We start from the raw sequence: 20,391 nt of genomic DNA on the forward strand, positions 1-20,391 counted from the left end.
GTTGAGTTGGAGAAATGATGGTAGAGGTATGTCTTTTAACTATATTGTACCTTAGAGAAGTAGTACATAGGGGTCTATATGTATTTGTGAGAGTTGGCAAATTTGTGGTTTTGTGGACGAGATGGCAAATTTAATGTAGAGTATGGCTTGGTAATGAATTAGATCAAGCATGGTTAAGCAAGGATGAAGCAAGAATGAAGTTTCAACAGGAGAGGAATAATGTAAACACAGACACGGATGGTGAGGTAAGGTTGTCCGGACTCAGCAATCCGGAGTAGGTCAAGCAGAAAAACAATGGCGGTGATGTAATGTGCCGTGTCGGCAAGGACAGTGGATAGAAGGAGTAGTCTCGCACCGGGATTGCATATGTGGTATTCTATGTTTATTTTTGTGGTATGAGTTATTGATGTGTTGGTGTTGAAAATTCGAGTAAACTGTTAGTAAGGGTCGAAGTCGTAAGTGGAAGATGGGAGAATGATGGTAGATGTATTGGTAAGGAATTTAAGAGAAAGTGGTATGTATTGTTGTAGCATGATTTAGTGTTGTGTTGGTAATGAAATAGGAGTAAGTTGTTAGTATGTTTATATTTAAGTATGTGCTGGCCTTTCTGTGTGTATTTTTTTCTTCTTCTTTCTATGGCCAACGGTTCATGGAGGGAAATGACCGTGGGCCATTTGTTTGTTTATATGTAGTTTAGTTAGAATAGAGAAATGATGGTGTAGATGGAAAGGAAAGAGGGGCAAGGGTGAAAGGAAAGAGGGACAAGGGTGAGGAGGACTCACCCGTAAGAAGTTGAGGTGGGGAAGGGCCCAAGACAAATATATTTAAGCTGGACATGTTATGAAAACACTGAGGATGACTACTGGGTGACCCTATCAGAGGGAGTCACATATCCGGAGTATCCGACGGACTTCATGGCGTGTCCAAGGGGTACGTTTAGAAATGGATAGGTGAGAGGGAAAACATGTAAGGGTAGTCGTAATGGTAAGGGATGGGTATTCTAGAAGTGATTATTTAAGGCGGAATTTTGCAGGAGAAGTATAGAGAAATGATGGTGTAGAAAGAGGGACAAGGGTGAGGAGGACTCACCCGTAAGAAGTCGGGGTGGGGAAGGGCCCAAGACAAATATCCTTAGGCTGGACATAACATGAAAACACAGAGGATGACTACTGGGTGACCCTATCAGAGGGAGTCACATATCCGGAGTATCCGACGGACTTCATGGCATGTCCAAGGATTACTTTTAGGAATGGAATGGTGAGAGGGGAAACATTGTCATCTGGTTAGATCTTGGGGCCTTCAGGAGGTCTCCACGGACAGGGCCGGCTGGGTCATCATCGGGAGGGTGGCCTTCTTCTCACCAGGGGTAATGACTCGGCCGGACAGTAGGTTTTTATGTGGTGTTCTTTTCTTTTTGTGTTCTTTTCTTTCTTTGTATGTATATTAACTATGTCTGTTTGTTTTACAGTTAGTAGAAGTTTGTGTGTGTGGCTAAAGTTGAACGCTGTTATTTTTCTCATTCAACGGATCAATTTGGTATTTGTTTACTGTGATCTAGAGAAAAATAATAATAAAGGATAAAGGATAAAGGATAAAGGATAAAGGATTGATGGACCAGATCAAGAGCTTGACCAGAATTAGCTTACAGCAAGCAATTCACCATGCCAAAAGCAGAGACTCCTGGAGGCAGATAACTTAAAGGCTTGCCGCGTGATGCCACTAAACCCCTACGAAGGGTTAGACTCAAAGAGCGATGGAAGATAGACAGTAGAAGTGGCTGAGTCAGCAAATAGTATGCATCTGAATGTGTTAGGAGTTAATAATATTCAGGTTATGGGAGAAAACGAGGAAGAGATTGTACAGTGTACCTGACGGGCGTTAGAAAGGGAAGGGCAGGATGTGTGGTAATACCGTTCGTCAGGAATACTATTGCACGTAATAGAGTTTAAGTTAGGCACATAAAATAAGCGAGTGATATGGATAGGTTTGGCAGTTTGAGGGATTAAGACAAGAATTGTCACAGTGTACTCACGATATAAGGGCTCAGATGAGGATGAAGTTGACAAGTTTTATGAAGAAGCGAGTGACGACGTGGTGAGAATCAACAGCAAGGATAGGACAGTGGTAACGGACGACTTCAATACGAGAGTTGGAAATCGAATTGAAGGATACGAAAGGGTGACTGATAAATGGGGTGAAGATATGGAAGTTTATAGGAATAGGAAGCGTTTGCTGTATTTCTGTGCTTGTATGGGATTAGTAATCAATCAATTAATACTCTTTATTGCCCACCCTAGTTTACACCATCGGTTACAGGCAATAAAGACCTTGAAATACACCTAAACCCAAAAACAAAACAAAACAATATAAACTAACATACTATTATATACCTTGTAAAACTTAAAATTATTTACAATCTACTCTACTCATTTAGTGGTGACAGCACCGGCGGAATCCGTACCTTGTACTGCGCCACCTTGCCTAAAACTATTGAGATGTCTCTGGCATGCGAGGAACACCTACCGCATGTTAGGGCATCCCCTACCTCAATTCTAATGTACTAACACATATTCTACTATCTACAGCTAACTAAACCAAGAGGAAAAAAAGACACTGGCTGCACGCGGAATTCCCTAGTAAGGAGAGGACCATCCCACCCAGCACCGCTATCAGCCACTCCTCTCGGGTCATATGTTACCCCTACCTATAGCTCGTACTTCCCTCCTCTTTTGCGTGACGAATCGTATTGGCGGTTGACCAGTTCATCATACGATCCGTCACGTTTTTATCTACTGCTCCGCCTATAATCGAGTCGTCTTACTTCATACCTTCCCCCATCTTGATTCACTTGATCTTCTGTGAGCGGACATGCTTCATCTTTCACCATGGGATGGGACTGTACCACCCCACCCGTCTACATCTTATACCCCTCCCCCCGTTCCATTCCAATCTTCCCCTCTCACTTCTTCCTTGCCGCTGTTCATCTCTCTCATAATACTTATACGTTGACTTTTACACTGCTTGGTTATATTCAACCACTACACCCTATAGTTAATATTTAAACACTATTTACAAACGTACTTGTTGACAATTCTCCATATCCTTATTCCTCACATTTCTTTCATCTTTCTTACGTCTCTTATACTAAACTAGAAACTACTCCCTATTTTTTTCCCCCTATAGTTGAACTTACATATTAAACCACCGAATTGCCAACAATCAAATCTGCCTTTTCCATATTCCTCACCTTTCTTACCACTTATTTACATTTCTAAACAGTCCAAAATTTCTAAACAGTCCAACAATTCCTCTTCCTCACAGCCACTCATTACTTATTAGAATCTTAAATTTAAACACTATTTACAAACGTACTTGTTGACAATTCTCTAGTTCCTTCTTCCTCACATTTCTTTCATCTTTCTTACGTCTCTTAGACTAAAACTAGAAACTACTCTGAACCGAAGGCCAGTACGCTGACCGTTCAGCTAACGAGTCGGACATCATTATCATTAATTATTATTATCATTGTTTATTTAATACGTTTACCCTCCATAGTTGGTGTTTCCCTCGGACTGAATGAGGGATCCGACTTCAACTGCCTCAACGGCAGTGTCCTGGAGCGCGAAACATTTGGCAAGGAGGAACAGTATATAGCCCACGCTATGCTGAACAGGGGCCTTGTGGAGGAAGGGAAGATTGGAAGGAAGAGGGAAGAAAGCTGCCGTGGCCTTAAGTTAGGTACCATCCCAGCATTTGCATGGAGAAGAAGTGAGAAAGCATGGAAAACCACTTCGAGGATGGCTGAGGTGGGAATCGAACCCCCTCTACTCAGTTTACCACCCGAGGCTGAGTGGACCCCATTCCATTCCTCGTACCACATTTCCAACTTCGTGGCGGAGCCAGGAATTGAACCCTGGCTTCCTGGGTTGGCAGCTAATAACACTAACCACTACACCACAGAGACGGGCTTCACAAATCATTACCACATAGAATCATACGCCTTTGCTGGCGGGATTTAGTGTTTACAATGCGCTATGTCTTCTGGTATGGGCTGGAATAAATTTGTTACTTTCATTGATCTGTCTCAGTCTCTTCCTTGGCTTCGACAATATGAAAGTGACTGAGGTACAAGTAATGCTAGTAATACCGTTCCTTATTCAGCCAGTCTCTGTTATGAATGGTGTGAAAATATTGCTCATAGGGTCGGTTGGTGCATGCATTTCAGTGGGCTTCGCAGACTGATGCTGTATATAACAGCAACTTCTGGCTCAGTAAGGAAAGCAACGTGAAACTACCTCACTCCTCATTTCCCTAGTATGCCTGTTCAGTGACACCTAGGCTATCACAGCTGTTGGTGGACCTGTAGAGGATCAAACGAGCCTTCGAGCTGAATACCCAGCATACAGAATCATACGATTTGCATAAGCGCGCACGTCGATTCCCCTCCATGGCGTACCAGCCCCGAAGGGCAATGGCCTTTCAAGCGACAGCTGCTCAGCCCGATGGCCTGCGGTTTACAAAGTGTCGTGTGGTTGGCACGACGAATCCACTCTGCTGTCATTCTTTGTTTTTTAGAGCAGGATCGCTAACTCACCGGCAAGTAGCTCCTCAAATGTAATCGCGTAGGCTGAGTAAACCTAGAATCAGCCACAGAATCAGGTGAATATCTCTGACCTGACCGGAAATTGAACCCGGCGCCCCACAGGCACACTACACCGCGAGGCCGGCGCACATGTAGATTGGTAGACAATAGTTTAGTGACGTCGAACGGCTCGCCGTACGCAATTCATGTTTACCTCCAGAAATCCAGGTACAGAATTCAACGCTTACGTTTCTGACTTGCAATTATATAGAATGCAGTTCCAGTGCGTTCATATCACAAAACTATTTACAATGCATTTATAATTATTCTTGCTACTATTACTATATGATAACATCATCTATGGCGTAAGAGTTGTGAACACAGCTATGGTGTAAGGGTTATGGACACAGCTATGGTGTAGGGGTTATGAACACAGCTATGGTGTAAGGGTTATGGACACAGCTGTGGGGTAGGGCTTGTGAACACAATTGTGCTGTAAGGGTTTTGAACACAGTTATGGTGTAAGGGTTATGAAGACAGCTATGATGTAGAGGTTATGAACACAGCTATGGTGTAGGGGTTATGAACACAGCTATGGTGTAGGGGTTCTGAACACAGTTATGGCGTAGGGGTTATGAACACAGCTATGGTGTAGGGGTTGTGAACACAGCTATAGTGTAGAAATTGTGAACACGGCTATGGTGTAGGGGTAGTGAACACAGCTATAGTGTAGGAGTTGTGAACACGGCTATGGTGTAGGGGCTGTGAACACAGCTGTGGGGTAGGGGTTGTGAACACAGCTATGGTGTTGGGGATGTGAAACAGTTACTGTGTAAGGGTTGTGAACACAGTTATGGTGTAAGAGTTATGAACACAGCTATGGTGTAGGGATTGTGAACACAGTTATGGTGTAGGGGTTATGAACACAGCTATGGTGTGGGGGTTGTGAACACAACTGTGGTGTAGGGGTTGTGAACACAGTTATGGTGTAAGGGTTATGAACACAGCTATGGTGTAGGGGTTATAAACACTGTTATGGTGTAAGGGTTATTAACATAGCTATGATGTAGGGATTATGAACACAGCTATGGTGTAGAGGTTGTGAACACAGCTATAGTGTAGAAATTGTGAACACAGCTATGGTGTAGGGGTAGTGAACACAGCTATAGTGTAGGAGTTGTGAACAGAGCTATGGCGTAGGGTTTGTGAACACAGCTATGGGGTAGGGGTTGTGAACACAGCTATGACTTAGGCGTTGCGCGCCTGGGCTGGCTAACAGCCGAAGGCCCCGGGTTCGGTTGCCGGACATTTCAGGGATTTTCAGTTGGATCTGAGGACTTGCTCTGAGGTCCGCTGAGCCTAAGTGAGAACAATTGAGGAGCTACCTGATGATGAGATTGAGGCCCTGTCTAGAAAGCCAAGAAATGGCCGTGAGGATTCGTCGGGCTTACCACGTGTCACTCATAATCTGCAGGCGTTCGGGTTGATCAGCGGTCGCTTGATAGGCGAAGCCAATCGGAACTATGGTGCCATAGGGAAAGGTATTACTATTTGACCGCGGGAAACATTGTTCAGCGTACCGGAGGACTATGCGATTAGAGGTAGATTATTAAAGTCAATCAAAGGCATTTATGTTGGCAATTTATTGGGCTGCATTGAGAATTGATGGTAGAATTAGTTCTTGGTTCAAGCTACTTACAGGGGTTAGACAAGGCTGTAATCTTTCACCTTTTGCTGTTCATACTTTACATGGATCATCTGCTCAAAGGTATTAAGTGTCAGGGAGAGTTTCAGTTAGGTGAAAATGTAGTAAGCAGTTTGGCCTCTACTGACGATTTAATGGCGGATTGTGCCAAAAGCCTGCAGTCTAATATCTTGGAAATTGAAAATAGGTGTAATAACTATGGTATGAAAATTAACTTTTCCAAGACTAAATTGATGTCAGTAGGTAAGAAGTTCAAGAGAACTGTAACAGGTAAATCATTTCAAATGTTTAGGATGTGTGTTCTCCCAGGATGATAGTGTAGTAAGTGAGATTGAATCAAGGTGCAGTAAAGCTAATTCAGTGAGCTCGCTGTTGCGATCAACAGTATTCTGTAAGAAGAAAGTCAGCTCCCGTACGACAATATCTTTATATCTCTCTGTTTTCAGACCAATTGTGCAGTACGGAAGTGAAAGCTGGGTGGACTGACGATATCTTATTCATAAGTTAGAAGTAACGGACAAGAAATTAGTGAGAATTATTGATGGTTCAAACAGGTTATAACAATGGCAGGAGGGTACTCGAAGTGAGGAAATAAAGGATAATTTAGGAATGAACTTGATGGATGAAGCTGCACGCGTAAAACTACTTCGGTCGTGGGGACATGGAAGGCGAATGGAGGAGGATAGGTTACCGAGTAAAATATTGGTCTCTGTTATGGAGGGTAAGAGGAGTATAGAGAGACCGAAATGACGATGGTTAGACTCAGTTTCTAATGGTTTAAATTTAAAAGTTGTGGATCTAAACGAGGTCGCAGAACTAGTTATAAATAGATGATTGTAATGGCGTTTAGTAAATTCACAGAGGCTTGCAGACTGAACGCTGAAAGGCACAAAAGTCTATAATAAAGATTCAACTTGTATGTAGGCAAAAAATACGTGTCCTGGCAGTGTTTAAAATTCACAAATAAATCAACGGAACACGCCATGTATAAATAGGCTTCTTTTTTTTCACACTCTGAAGTTGTACTTGGCAATGATTTACGGTAAGCATGACAACTGCAGAGTACATGCATGCGCTATACGTTGTTGACATCACTGTCCACCCATCGATTTTGACCAAGTAGCTCCTCCGAAAAAGAAACATACTCTACATTAATAATAATAGTACGTGCCAGCCCTGCCGTAGATCCTTCGTTATTTCCTGGATGGAATTAGTAATCAAGGACGGTAACCTCACAGCTGACCCGAAGACATGCTATGGTCTCTCCTTCTGATGCTCCATTCGTTTGGTTTCCTTGAGCGCCTTCTCGAATTCTTCTTCTTCTTTATCTACAGCTTTTGCCCACAGCTGTCGCACATGTGGATTTGGCCCTGTTTTACGACTGGATGTCCTTCCTGTCGCCAACCCTATATGGAGGGATGTAATCACTATTGCGTGTTTCTGTGTTGGTTGGTTGTGTGGTATGTTGTCTGAATACGAAGAGGAGAGTGTTGGGACGGACACATACACCCAGTCACCAAGCCAGAAGAATTAATCAGAAGCGATTAAAATCCCCGACTCGGCCGGGAATCGAAACCGGGATCCTCTGAACCGAATGCCAGTACGCTGACCATTCAGACAACGAGTCGGACTCGAGGGCCTTCTCGAATACAAAACGAGAATGTTCCGTCTCTAGCGTACCCCTGAAGATTGTAGTGCTCCGTCATTAGGATATACATACGAGGCTAGTCGCGAGCAGTCAGTGAGCAGTTGGACTAGGACAGCAGTAGTGGTGGCTTTCGTGGGTGTAATAGTGGAGTCAGTATCGTCGTGGTGTTGGAATGTTGATAGAGTACTGTATGTGCACTGCCTGGAGTACTCCGTGAAGTAGTCTGTGTGTACTAGCGTGACTGTAGACCGCCGTGGAGTCACTGTAAGGAACAATTGGTGTGAGTAGAGTTGCAGCGGTGTTAATTGTCATTGTTGTGAGGAGTATCGTAGTCCTCGTTAACATTGTTGAGTTGTTGCTACTAAGTGACCGCTGCTTAGTTGTCAGTGTTGAGTAGTTCAATGTGTGGTGGCCGCGTGAATTGACTGTGTTACGTGTGTGAGATTAACTGATTCGTCTTGAGTCAAACTAGGGAACTGTCTTCGCGTGTTTAGGTGGTCAGCAGTCTTGTGTTCGAACCTGCGGGCGCACAGTTGTTGGTGTGAAGTGACTAGGCGTGCGGAGTCGAAGCAAAGGAGATCTGTCAGTAAGGATTATAGTCCGATCCATGTAAAAGACTGCCCAGCTGAAGTCCTGCTGTGAGAGACTTGTAAATAGACAGCAATTAGTGTACTGTAGTATGATCATTCATGGTTGAATATAATTCTGTGTTTGTATGTGTGTGTGTGAACTAATTGGGTGATACTGAATTAAATTAAATCCATAAAACAGACAAATGTGTAATAATAATAATAATAATAATAATAATAATAATAATAATAATAATAATAATAATAATAATGGGCTATTCCATTATAAATCAGATAAAGTTTATGCAGGTAAAGGACACGTGTGCATAACGTTAATATTGGCTGCTGCATCAGAGGTTCAAACGTATTATGCTGGTCTGCCCACATACGAGAGGTTCCCTAAACGAGTCTGATATTGCTTCAACTTACTTACGTCAAGCTTTTCACTTTAATATTATCAATTTGACCTGCCGTGGTCAACAGTTGTTCTCTTCCGACCCCGAATTTATTAGGTTTCCGAGGCCAAGATAGTCGGTCTTATTCATGACCTTGTGGCCCTTCCCTCGGTTACCTTCATTCTTGTTTCGGACGTCTTTCACTTTCTTTCTCATCAGTCTTAGGATAGTTACCCAATTGTACTTCCTCTTAAGTTAATACCCATCACCACCAGCACCACCACCACTACAGCTTTGCATAGGTCAATAAGAGACGAAGACATGAGGTTCATCTCTCTCAGCGGCCTCACATCAAAACGACATTTTTCATCAAACGAATCACACATGGTTATTTGGGGAGAGTGATCTACAGCATGCCCTGCTAGTAGAAGAGGAGTGAACATTAATATGGCTGGAAATATCAAAATAAGAAAGAGATCACAAGAAGACATTTATTTGACGATTGGTAAAGAATACTGTTGGGATTAAGGTACTCAGTTTACAGTCCATGAACATTATTCTCGTCCACACACATCCACTCCGGTTTTTTGACAAATTAGTCCGTAGTTTTTGTATCACAAGTTCACCTGCAATTCGTCTGAAGATACACAATAATAAACTTCACATATTTCTTTCAAAATCACTTCCATCACTGCCACGGATTCTTCACTGCTATCACCAGCGCTTACTGACTGCCTTACACCGGTCCACAACCGCTGCCACCTGTGAACAAGAACACATATTCTTAGTGATTAATGTTCCTTGCAGATACCTGAAATTGATTATTTAATTTGTTTCGCAGTAGAAATAACAGTCGAAACCACTGCTTAGGGAGGTAAATGATCGCAGCAACACATTCAGTGAAATTATAAACAATTCTTAGTTTTGTATAAATAGCCTTGAACTTCATTTGCCTTATTTTAAGTCACGAATAAATATTGAGACAAGAAAGGTCGAGAGTGTGCGGGGTGTTCGGATGATGACAATACAGACGGAGCAGCGGCAGTGTGGGCGCGCCAACAGCTGAGGCTCGCGAAGAGCAAGCTTCTAGAAGAAGCTGGAAGCTGATAATGAAGAATGCGCCCAGAATGATCTGTAAGTGGAAATCACAGGTATCATTTTTTATTCTCTCTTTTTTTTTTTTTTTTTGCAAGTTGCTTTACGTCGCACCGACACAGGTCTTATGGCGACGATAGGGCGGTGAAGGGCTAGGAGTGGTTAGGAAGTGGCCGTAGCCTTAATGAAGGTACAGCCCCAGCATTTGCCTGGTGTGAAAATGGGGAACCACGGAAAATCATCTTCAGGGCTTCCGACAGTGGGGTTCGAACCCACTATCTCCCGAATACTGGATACAGGCCGCACTTAAGCGACTGCAACTATCGAGCTCGGTACCACGAGTATCATCTGTCGGGTTATCTAAGGAGCGAACCCAGTGAGACCGAGTAACTCTTGAGTTAATCAGTGTTGCGTCAATTGCGAATGAGATACCAGACGGTCACGAAAGCTGTACGTCAACGAGTACTGTAATCAAGACGCACTTCATTCTGTGGTGTGCAGTGAAGCGTTCTGGAGCAGTAGGAAAACAGGAGTACGGCACATAGAAGTGTTGTGTGTTTGTCCGAATGAGTGAGTGGCTAAAAAGATGAATAAGAAAACTGAAACACTAGTGAACTTGTAACTGTAAATGGTATTTTAATAAATGTAGTGTTTAGTGAAACATGCTACCTCCCTGTGTGGTAATTTCACTTCTAAGGACCCTGATAACTCGTCACTAGCGGTGTCAGGGAATTTAATCGTTAGCACGTTTAGTACGAAGACATTTCTAGAATAATTGTGAAGAAGTCTAGCTTCCACACAATATTTATAAGTTCTGTCAGCTACACCGAGCGAGGTGGCCTTGCGGTTAGGGGAGCGCGGCTGTGAGCTTGCATCCGGGAGATAGTGGGTTCGAATCCCACCGTCGGCAGCCCTGAAAATGGTTTTCCGTGGTTTCCCATTTTCCCACCAGGTAAATGTGGGGCTTACCTTAATTAAGGACATGGCCGCTTCTTTCCAACTCCAAAGCCTTTTCTATCCCATCGTCGCCATAAGACCTATCTGTGTCGGTGTGACGTAAAGCCACTATCAACTTAGACCTACTCAGGATGAACTCGAGACACGACTTCAGTCTACTTAGAATGAACTTCATTTCGGTCAGCAGTAACTTAAGCCACAATTTAAATCATGTCAAGATAAACTTATGGCCAGCCAGGATGTAATTAAATCCCAGTTGAGCGAACCTAAGGATAGACAGTACAAGTTAGAAAAGGAGGAGGAGGAGGAGGAACACGCTATTGAAGTAAGATTAAGAAAAGGACATTTTGCAGGATGTGAGTGAAATTGTCCAAAATCAGTTCAAGGCAATGCCTCGTGTTGTAGGGCCCAATATTCGATACTTCAAGCAAGAGGTGGGTGAAATAGAAAAACATTTCATGATCATATCTCAAATTGTGGAATCCAATTTTCGTGACTTGAGGCTAGAAATTGATGGATCTACGGGAAAGGACGATAGCCTCAGAACCAGATCCAAGGCCTATCAGCGTCGACAATGATACCTACTTCACGAAAGTATAAATCATAAAGGTTGACGCCGGAGGAGAGGGCCGTACTGCCCATCACCAGGGTGCTGGACGAGCGACTAAGATGTCGGGCGCTGTGTTCGAATAGATTCTGTGGGTGTTCGAAGGACGCTACGGTGACCACTTGCTGGCAGCTACCTACCATATCCAAATGAAGAAGGCGACGCAGTGGGCGGGAGAACGCAGAGGTAGAACAGCTGGCCACAAGGCGTTAAGCTGCTTCCCACCGATGCATGTATTGTATACCGGGGGACTGCCTGCACCGTCACCGATGGGTTCACGACGTCGAGATTCTGTAACACCTTATGCTCGGCTGGAAGCATTGCCCTAAGGACACTCTCACTATCGCCCTGGGGATGAGAGCGGCAGAAATAACAGCAACTTCGAAGTCATTAGCGAGGATAAGAGACGTCAGGGTTCAAGAGAACCTCGAATTCCGCACCTCACTACCGGAGTGACGCTTACCATTACCAGGACGGACGAGGAGTCATCAGCTGGCTATGTGGTGAGCGTGGCTATTTTAGGAAGCACTGCCGGCAGGCTGACACTGCTGACAAGCACCGTCGTTACAAGCCCCTCGCTTCACACTGAACGTGGCCATTGAGGGAAGCGTCGACAGCCTGATTTTCGACGGGTGAGTCGGAAACAGGTCGTGCCGCGTCATGATATACACGGGAACAGCACTCACTGTACTTCGCCAACGGGCAGGTGGAGAAGAAACCGAACCACCCTTACGTGCAATAGACTACTTTTGGGGACACCATACCTGTCCTGAAGGAGACGGTACTGGAATTGAAGTTGCACCGGAGACGTCTACGTATCTGAACCTTCATAGTGGACATGACTGATGAGATCATCTTGGGACTCGACGCCCTCCGGACTTATGAAGCGACCGTTGACGTGGGACGACGTGAGCTCTGGCTCGGTCGTCAAGAAATATTATGTTCCGACACCTCGCAACTAGTAAGGGCAACACTACCGAACGAGGAGGTAATGTGCACACCAGGCCGTACACGAAGCGCACGTTCAAATCTCCACCTCACCCCCTCCCCCCCCCCCCCCCAGCAAATTTAAAGCAGCACATAAAGGTTTTCAAAAAGTACCTCATGTTGATTTGAGCTGCAGGTGGCGAGTCGGAATAAAACGCTTGCCAGAATTTTAAGAGTTCTATGCTCCTACAGGGCAAACATCCCTTGAGCATATGTGATAATCTGTTTGTGTCTGTAGCCAGAGAATGCGTAAGAATGAGACATACATCTTCATTAATGTTTTTAGTCCGCAAGCCTGTGTGAATTTACTAATCGCCGCCATAATCCTGTATTTTGTAACTAGTGCTGAGACCTCGTTTGGTTCTATATCTAATGTGCCCATTGCATTTATGGACGTTTTCCAAAATAGCGCGTGCCGAAGGTATAGACCACTCGAGATAAAAAGAGTACATAAGAAAGTCTTAACATTTAAACACAATAGGAGGCCATGACTTACTCGAAACTACTATATTATGAAGGCGGTGCAGAACAGAGAAAAGTCAAGTAGATTGTTTTAAAAAAAAACAAGTAAAATAGAAGAGATTATTGAGAAAAAATTCACTTGAAAAAAATAACCCGACAGAATAAGAAATGGACTGACATCGCTCTGTGGAAATAAGGAGATTACCAAGATTGTAATAGAAATACCGAGGAAAAGCTTCGATAATATTGAAGAAGACAGCGAAACAATATATAAAATTAAGGTGGAGGATATAAAATACACCGAGAATTACGAAAATTCATCCAAATACGTGTACTGATTGTCCCGAAGTACAAGATCGGTACAACTACGAAAACAGAAACTGGAAGCCGCAGGGAGAGGAAGCAATAGCATTGAATTACTGCATTAAAGGAGAAGTCGTAAAAGAAATAATATTTCCGAAATTAAATAATTTAAATTCTGAAGAATTGGAACTTAAAGAATTGGACAATTATTTATCAAAAGAAGACTGGAAAAAAATAGCTTAGAAGAAATATTACTTTAGTTAAAATTTAAAATGAATATGTACTTCTCAGAAGTATTTGATCTTATCGGCAGTTTTTCAAAGAAGATGATGGTCTGCTAAACACCCAGACGGACCGACCTGGAGGGAGATATCATCCGAGCAGTTAAAACTACCCGAGATGAGAGAAGGGTGTCGCCCAGCCAGATCAACCTAAGATGAGAAACCCAGCCAGTCATCGAACCATGGCCAGAATACCAGCCATGTGACGAACGGAAGAAGAGCAACTGAGGCCCGAGGTGACGAGAGACGAACTAAGTGTTTATATTAAGTAATATAATTCTTAATTCATGTGTTTTTTCGGTATATGTGGTGGAATAGAATAGCCTAAGCATGAGATAATTAAGCGTGCAAGTGAAAACAGTGAAATGAAGTTATGTCTCAATAGTAGCAAATGATATAAAGAAGGTTATACGTGTTGAGCATAGCTATTGAGAAAGTTAAGAAGGTATTAATTGAAGGTTATAAATGATAATATGGAGCTTTATGAGATGATTTAAGTATAATATTACGCGTTGTGATAGTTAATGAGGCATATATGTGATGAATAGACGTTAAATATGCATGGAATTGATGCAGTTAGACGATGCAAGTACTGAAAAGGAATACGCCGCAGAAGTAACTTATGGATGGTCAAAATACGTATATAGTTGAGAATCGAAGATGATATGGATGTAATTACAGCTGTTAATAGATAGATATATGTGTTTCGTGTCGTATTCTCAGAAATATAGAATGTGAGGTAGGCAAGATGACATATGTAACTGACGTATAAGCATAATACCGAGATGTCACACCGCAGATACTTGGTGAATTTCTTGCACACGTAGTATATGTGAGATAAGCTTAACGGCTGAACGCACATTGAGCCGTGATACAATGAATTAAGAATTATACAGGTAGAATAGGGAGATAGGTTACTTTATATGTTGAGTATTGTTTTATATTTTAAGTTAGAAATTTAAATGAAGAGATATTAGAATAGGAGCCGTGATTTTAAGTGGCATTAGGGTAGAAAACCTTAACAAGTCAGTCGTCATAATGTTTTTCATCAGATGATATTTCGACGCCAACGAATTCAGATTTTAACATTGTAAAACGTGTAAATTGTGTGGAGGAATCCTAAATCTTTCTTAATGATGATGTAATTATGTCATATTAATGCATATGAATGATTAACTTAATTTTTCAAGGATAATTGGAGATGTTTTGACTTCATTTAAGAAATATTGGATTCATAATATCATTATAATTTTAAAATAAGCCAGCGCTAACTTTAACTTTAATTTATACGGAATAATATTCATTTATTTTTGAGACAATAATTATGGAGTTCATGAAGTTATTCATTCTCATTTCTTTCAACAATTCATTAGTTTAATAAATATGTTTCTTGATTATTTTCACAATTCAATGAGTGATCATTTATAGTGACAGACAGTAGACTGACTTAGTATATAAGGTAATTTTAAAGTGAGTTGCGTTTGAAATTATGGTAGAAGATGAGTTTGCGAACTATGCGGTAAGGTGAAGACGTTCATCGGATGGTATCGCGTACGGTCGTGGTGTCTTTCTTGGAATTCACGTAAAACCTGACTTATAGAAAAATTAAACATTTTTTCTTGTTTGTGGATACCCTGGGACTACAGTTGACTAGCCGGAGTGATAGCTGTGTCTCACCTGGGCGCGGGTAGGGTTCACTAAGAAGGAGATAATTCTCTAAATAAACCCAAGAGCTCGTGCCCTGCTACTGAACAGTTACAAATTTCACTAAACGTTAGTACAGTTATTTCAGCAAATATTTCCCCCTAGAGCCTTGAAATAATGTCACTACATTTTCAGCACTAAGTGTAGACTCTGGTATCAAGAGAAACTTGTAACCCTCAGAAACTGATTTTGAAACTGCCCGAAGAGGTACCATTTGGAAGGCGTTTGCACCGCTATCTCGGTCGTGGTTATTTTGAAGGGAAGTGCACAAAGCAAGAAAGAAAGAAAGAAAGAAAGAAAGAAAGAAAGAAAGGAAGGAAGAAAGAAAGAAGAAATACAAAGGAAAAGATAATAGCAAAAGAAAAGAGAAGCGCAACAAAAGGCGATAAATGGAAGACCCGCCGGGCCTCGTTAATATAATACCGTCGGATTCGAAGAGAATAAGTGTTTATCATAGTCGATGACATCCGACTCGTTGGCTGAACGATCAGCGTACTGGCCTTTGGTCCAGAGGGTCCCGGGTTCGATTTCCGACCGGGTCGGGGGTTTTATCCTTAATTGGTTAATTCCAATGGCACGGGGGCTGGGTGTATGTGTTGTCTTCATCATCATTTCATTCTCATCACGACGCGCAGGTCGCTTACGGGAGTCAAATAGAAAGACCTGCCGCTGGCGAGCCGAACTCGTCCTGGGATATCCCGGCACTAAAAGCCATACGACATTTCATGGTCGATGACGTAGGAAAGGCAAACGTGAGGAGCGGGGTACAAGTAAGTGAAATCAATGCCAGACTCTGCTAGGGGCTCCATTGTCGCCAGCCCGCTTTACTACTACTACTACACAAGTTTTTAATCTGTCCCTGAAGGGCAGCGGGCCTCCTGGAAGGTAACGCCGTCTCCCAGTCTGGGGATGTTTGATTCGGTGAAGGAGCAGATCGGAGGAAGTGAGGGGGTTGGCGGCCGTGGCATATACTAGGAACTGTCCCAGAATTTGTCTTAGTGCAGGAGAAGGATAAGCCACTAGCAAAAAAAAACTTTACGTCGCACCGACACAGATAGGTCTTATGGCGACGATGGGCTAGGAATGGGAAGGAAGCGACCGTGGCCTTAATTAAGGTACAGCCCCAGCATTTGCCTGGTGTGAAAATGGGAAATCACAGAAAACCATCTTCAGGGCTGCCGACAGTAGGATTGGAGCCCACTATCTCCCGGATGAAAGCTCACAGCTGCGCGCTCCTAACCGCACGGCCAACTCACTGAAGTGCGCACAGAGCGTGCATTTCAGGACCTGGGTTCCCGCTTGAAAAATTGTGTTTATCATAGCATTCAACGTACTAAGCGTTCATCTGCGTTGATTTGATTCACCCTGCACATGTTTCTATTGCGTTTACCTCGTATTACTTATGGAAGAATACTACCACATGTCGATAATTTAACATCACCAATGAGGTCCTCCGTCGCGATGGTTTACCATGCAAAGTCTTTACCCTAAAAAAACCTCAGGAAAGCAACATATTTCGATAAGATCTTCGGAAATGGGAAGTCCAGCTCAATGTAGTCTATCGTAGAAAGCAAAGTAGAAGGAATTTACGTGAACAGATAAAATTATCCTAGGTGACAGTGATTCGACGATACAGAAACCGTGATACGGGAAGGAAAACATACAAATAATTGCCAACTTTCTGTGAGGAGTAGACGCAAGAAAAAGAGGAGGAATAAGAGGAGGAAGAAGAAGGTTCGTGCATATTCAAGACACAAAGAATGGTCACATTCTTCTGAGCTCCAAAGCGCGTCATAGATATATAAACGGAGAAGTGTTTCTTTGAACATAATTAACATATGTTTTCAAAGAGTATGACACCGTAACCAATTTATCCGAGAATTGATAGAGAAAATTGCATTGAAATTATGTACAGAAAATATGTGAAAAAAAATTATTGGAATTTATCCATGCATTCAGTGGAAATGCGATTACATTCCATTCATTCCGAGATTCTTTGTCTCAAGGGGATGCAGTATTTCATTTCACTTTATTTAAAACAGTTTCGTAACATTGTCACGAGCTGATCAGATCACTTTTAATTCCACAGACTCTCAAGCGCTCCATTATGTATGCATTGAAAATTCTCTCATGGCGATTGGACGATCTTATCAGCTATCTTTTATCTAACTTTCCGCAGCATTGTTGAGGCTCTGAAGAGAGATTTTCTGTCTGTCTCTCAGCGTAAATATTCCACGCCTTTCACAAAGCATCTTCTGTAACGAGGTGAGCGGTAATACATAATTATGATTAATTAGAACAAGATTATTCAAATGAGAAGGGAGTTATCTTGTATGTGCTCGTTTTTGCTATTTCTCTCCTGATATATTTGAGTTTAAATTCTCATGCACGCAATAACATAAGTAAATGGCTGTTGAACCCGTCGTTAGAGGGTTGAGTGACAGCCGAAGAGAGAGAGAGAGAGAGAGCTCACCTTAATGAACAATAGTCAATGCAATGTTATTGTTGATAGGTTTTATGGGCTTAGGACATTGTAAGCAACCACATTTAGTTTTCTTCCGGCTCTGTGAAATTAGGGCATCCGAGCTCAAGGGAGTCTTTCTTTTCTACCTCCTATCATGATTCTGTTTTCTCGTATTATAGTTCTTCGCGGTTTTGATGGTTGTTTTAATTATTTTGTATTCAGAATGGGCTGATGAGTTTTGTACATTATAATAGCAATCACGTCAACAAAGACAGTCATTGACATTTAACTTGCTACCATGACGATTGAGCAATATTTTCATGTCCGCGATGTTCGGCGATGATTGACTTAGCACGAAAAATCAAAATTCGTGAATGTCTTTGTTACCAAAGCACGTACGGTCCATGGGGTACATAAATGATCGGATATTGTAGTTTATACAACTTTTGTTACTTGTAGTTTTAGATGGCCGGAATTACTTGAAAGTTTGTGAAAAATGTAATAACCGCGATTAGGTACCGGTTATCATCATTTTGAACGTAAAAGCTGTTAAATATAGAACATTGTATTCTATCCTATACTACGACGAAATTTACTTCTCTGTAGACTAAAAGATGTACGTTAACTTACATTTTACGGCACAGTAACTTTTATTAGGAATCGTGTCTGATTGGTCGAGCAGCGGTTCACACATGAACACGGATAGTCAGAGAGATTATTAATCAGCGAACTCCAAACTAAACCTTGTTGAATTGTATCTCCGCCTGATTGCAGATCGTACCTATCTGCACCTAGCTGAGGTTATCTGCCGCAATGACCATCTTAACTTTTGTCTGGATTAACCTATTTCTGACAGATAAATATCGCACATATCATATTATATCATAAATTTGATGTTTTCTTTAAAAATCCAGGACCGGAGGGCCACGTTCACGACTCTGCTAATGCTTTGTTTCATTTTTCCACCGATTATAATTTTACATATTATTCCCATTTTTCTCCCTTAACATTTTCTTCTTCTTCTTCTTCTTTTCTTAATGTTTTCCCTCCGGGGTCGGTGTTTCCCTCGGACTCGGCGAGGGATCCCACCTCTACCGCCTCAAGGGCAGTGTCCTGGAGCTTCAAACTCTGGGTCGGGGGATACAACTGGGTAGGATGACCAGTACCTCTCCCAGGCGGCCTTACCTGCTATGCTGAACAGGGGCCTTGTGCAGAGATGGGAAGATTGGAAGGGACAGGCAAGGAAGAGGGAAGGAAGCGGCCGTGGCCTTAAGTTAGATACCATCCCGGCATTTGCCTGGAGGAGAAGTGGGAAACCACGGAAAACCACTTCCAGGATGGCTGAGGTAGGAATCGAACCCACCTCTACTCAGTTGACCTCCCGAGGCTGAGTGGACCCCGTTCCAGCCCTCGTACCACTTTTCAAATTTCGTGGCAGAGCCGGGAATCGAACCCGGACCTCCGGGGTCGCAGCTAATCACGCTGACCACTACACCACAGAGGCGGACCCATAACACTTTGCCAAATGTAACAAACTTTGTATGGTATATGTACCACAGGTACATTTTTATTGAAGAATTTTCAAATAGTAGGGAACTTTATATTCAAAATTTTAGAACATACAGTTTACACAAACTTCAGTACAGTATATCTCTTTATATAAATTATGTACAGAAAAATCAATACAGGTTTTTAAAGAAGTATTTCCTATCTAATTCAAATTTTCGTTAACGTCTCATTTCACTTTCATGAAAAAATGGAATTGAAAATATTCATTTTCATTAACATCTCAATTAAATGCCATAAAAGATGGAATTATGTTTTTTTAAATATTTTCAAGAGTATCCTTATTGGAAAACAGATATATATATGTTTGCTACTTATTTACGTCGTGCTAGCACAGAGCAGGATTTCGGCGACGGAGAGATAGGAAAGAATTAGGGCAGTAGACTTTTTCGTTTACAATTGGCTTTACGTCGTACCAACACAGATAGGTCTTATGGTGAGGATGGGATACGAGTGCGAGAGGAGCGACCAAGGCCTTAATTAAGGTACAATACCAGCATTTGCTTTGTGTGAAAATGAGGAAACCACGGAATACCATCTTCAGGGCTGCTGACGGAGGGATTCGTTCCCACATCTCCCAAATGCAAACTCACAGCTGCGCGACCTTAACTACACGGCCAGCTTTCTCGGTGTACAGAAATAAATTGCTTCATTATTTATGCAGTTTGTTCCGAAATATATGGGAAGTAATCGTGGGGTGGATAGTGCTCTCCAAAACAACATAAAAAGCCCCTATGAACATATGCCCTGCGATAGATCGTTTGCGAGTTACAGACTTTCCAACTTTGGTAATCCCACATCCCACGTCGAGTAGCTGATGCCATATTGATGTACCAGCACGGATTCTGCATTCTTGTGTAAACATGAATTACTTAAAATGCCCGCCATTTTAGTGTAACGATTAGCACTATTATCTGCCATCATCGAAGGCCTGAGTTCGATTCCCGCCGCTGTCGGAGATTTAGGAATTACAAGAGGCTGGTATGTGGTTACAGTGGTACGTGCAGAGAGTGTGCCTGAAAAGAGTTGCAGCACCTCAGGGACGAGGATACGAGTTTACATACCT

At 42.5% G+C, this 20,391-nt stretch overlaps 1 protein-coding gene across 1 annotated transcript in view; it reads right to left on the reverse strand.

Annotated features, from left to right (window-relative positions):
* Nucleotides 1–9,508: 9,508 nt before the first annotated feature.
* The window catches only part of LOC136858316 (uncharacterized), a 96,241-nt gene continuing 85,358 nt past the window's right edge, over nt 9,509–20,391 (reverse strand). The window contains exon 7 of the mRNA XM_067137766.2: nt 9,509–9,661. The gene's annotated coding sequence lies outside the window, so the exon portion shown is untranslated. The remainder of the gene's footprint in view (nt 9,662–20,391) is intronic.

This window comes from Anabrus simplex, chromosome 1 (genome assembly GCF_040414725.1).
Source record: "Anabrus simplex isolate iqAnaSimp1 chromosome 1, ASM4041472v1, whole genome shotgun sequence".
Lineage (NCBI taxonomy): Eukaryota > Metazoa > Arthropoda > Insecta > Orthoptera > Tettigoniidae > Anabrus > Anabrus simplex.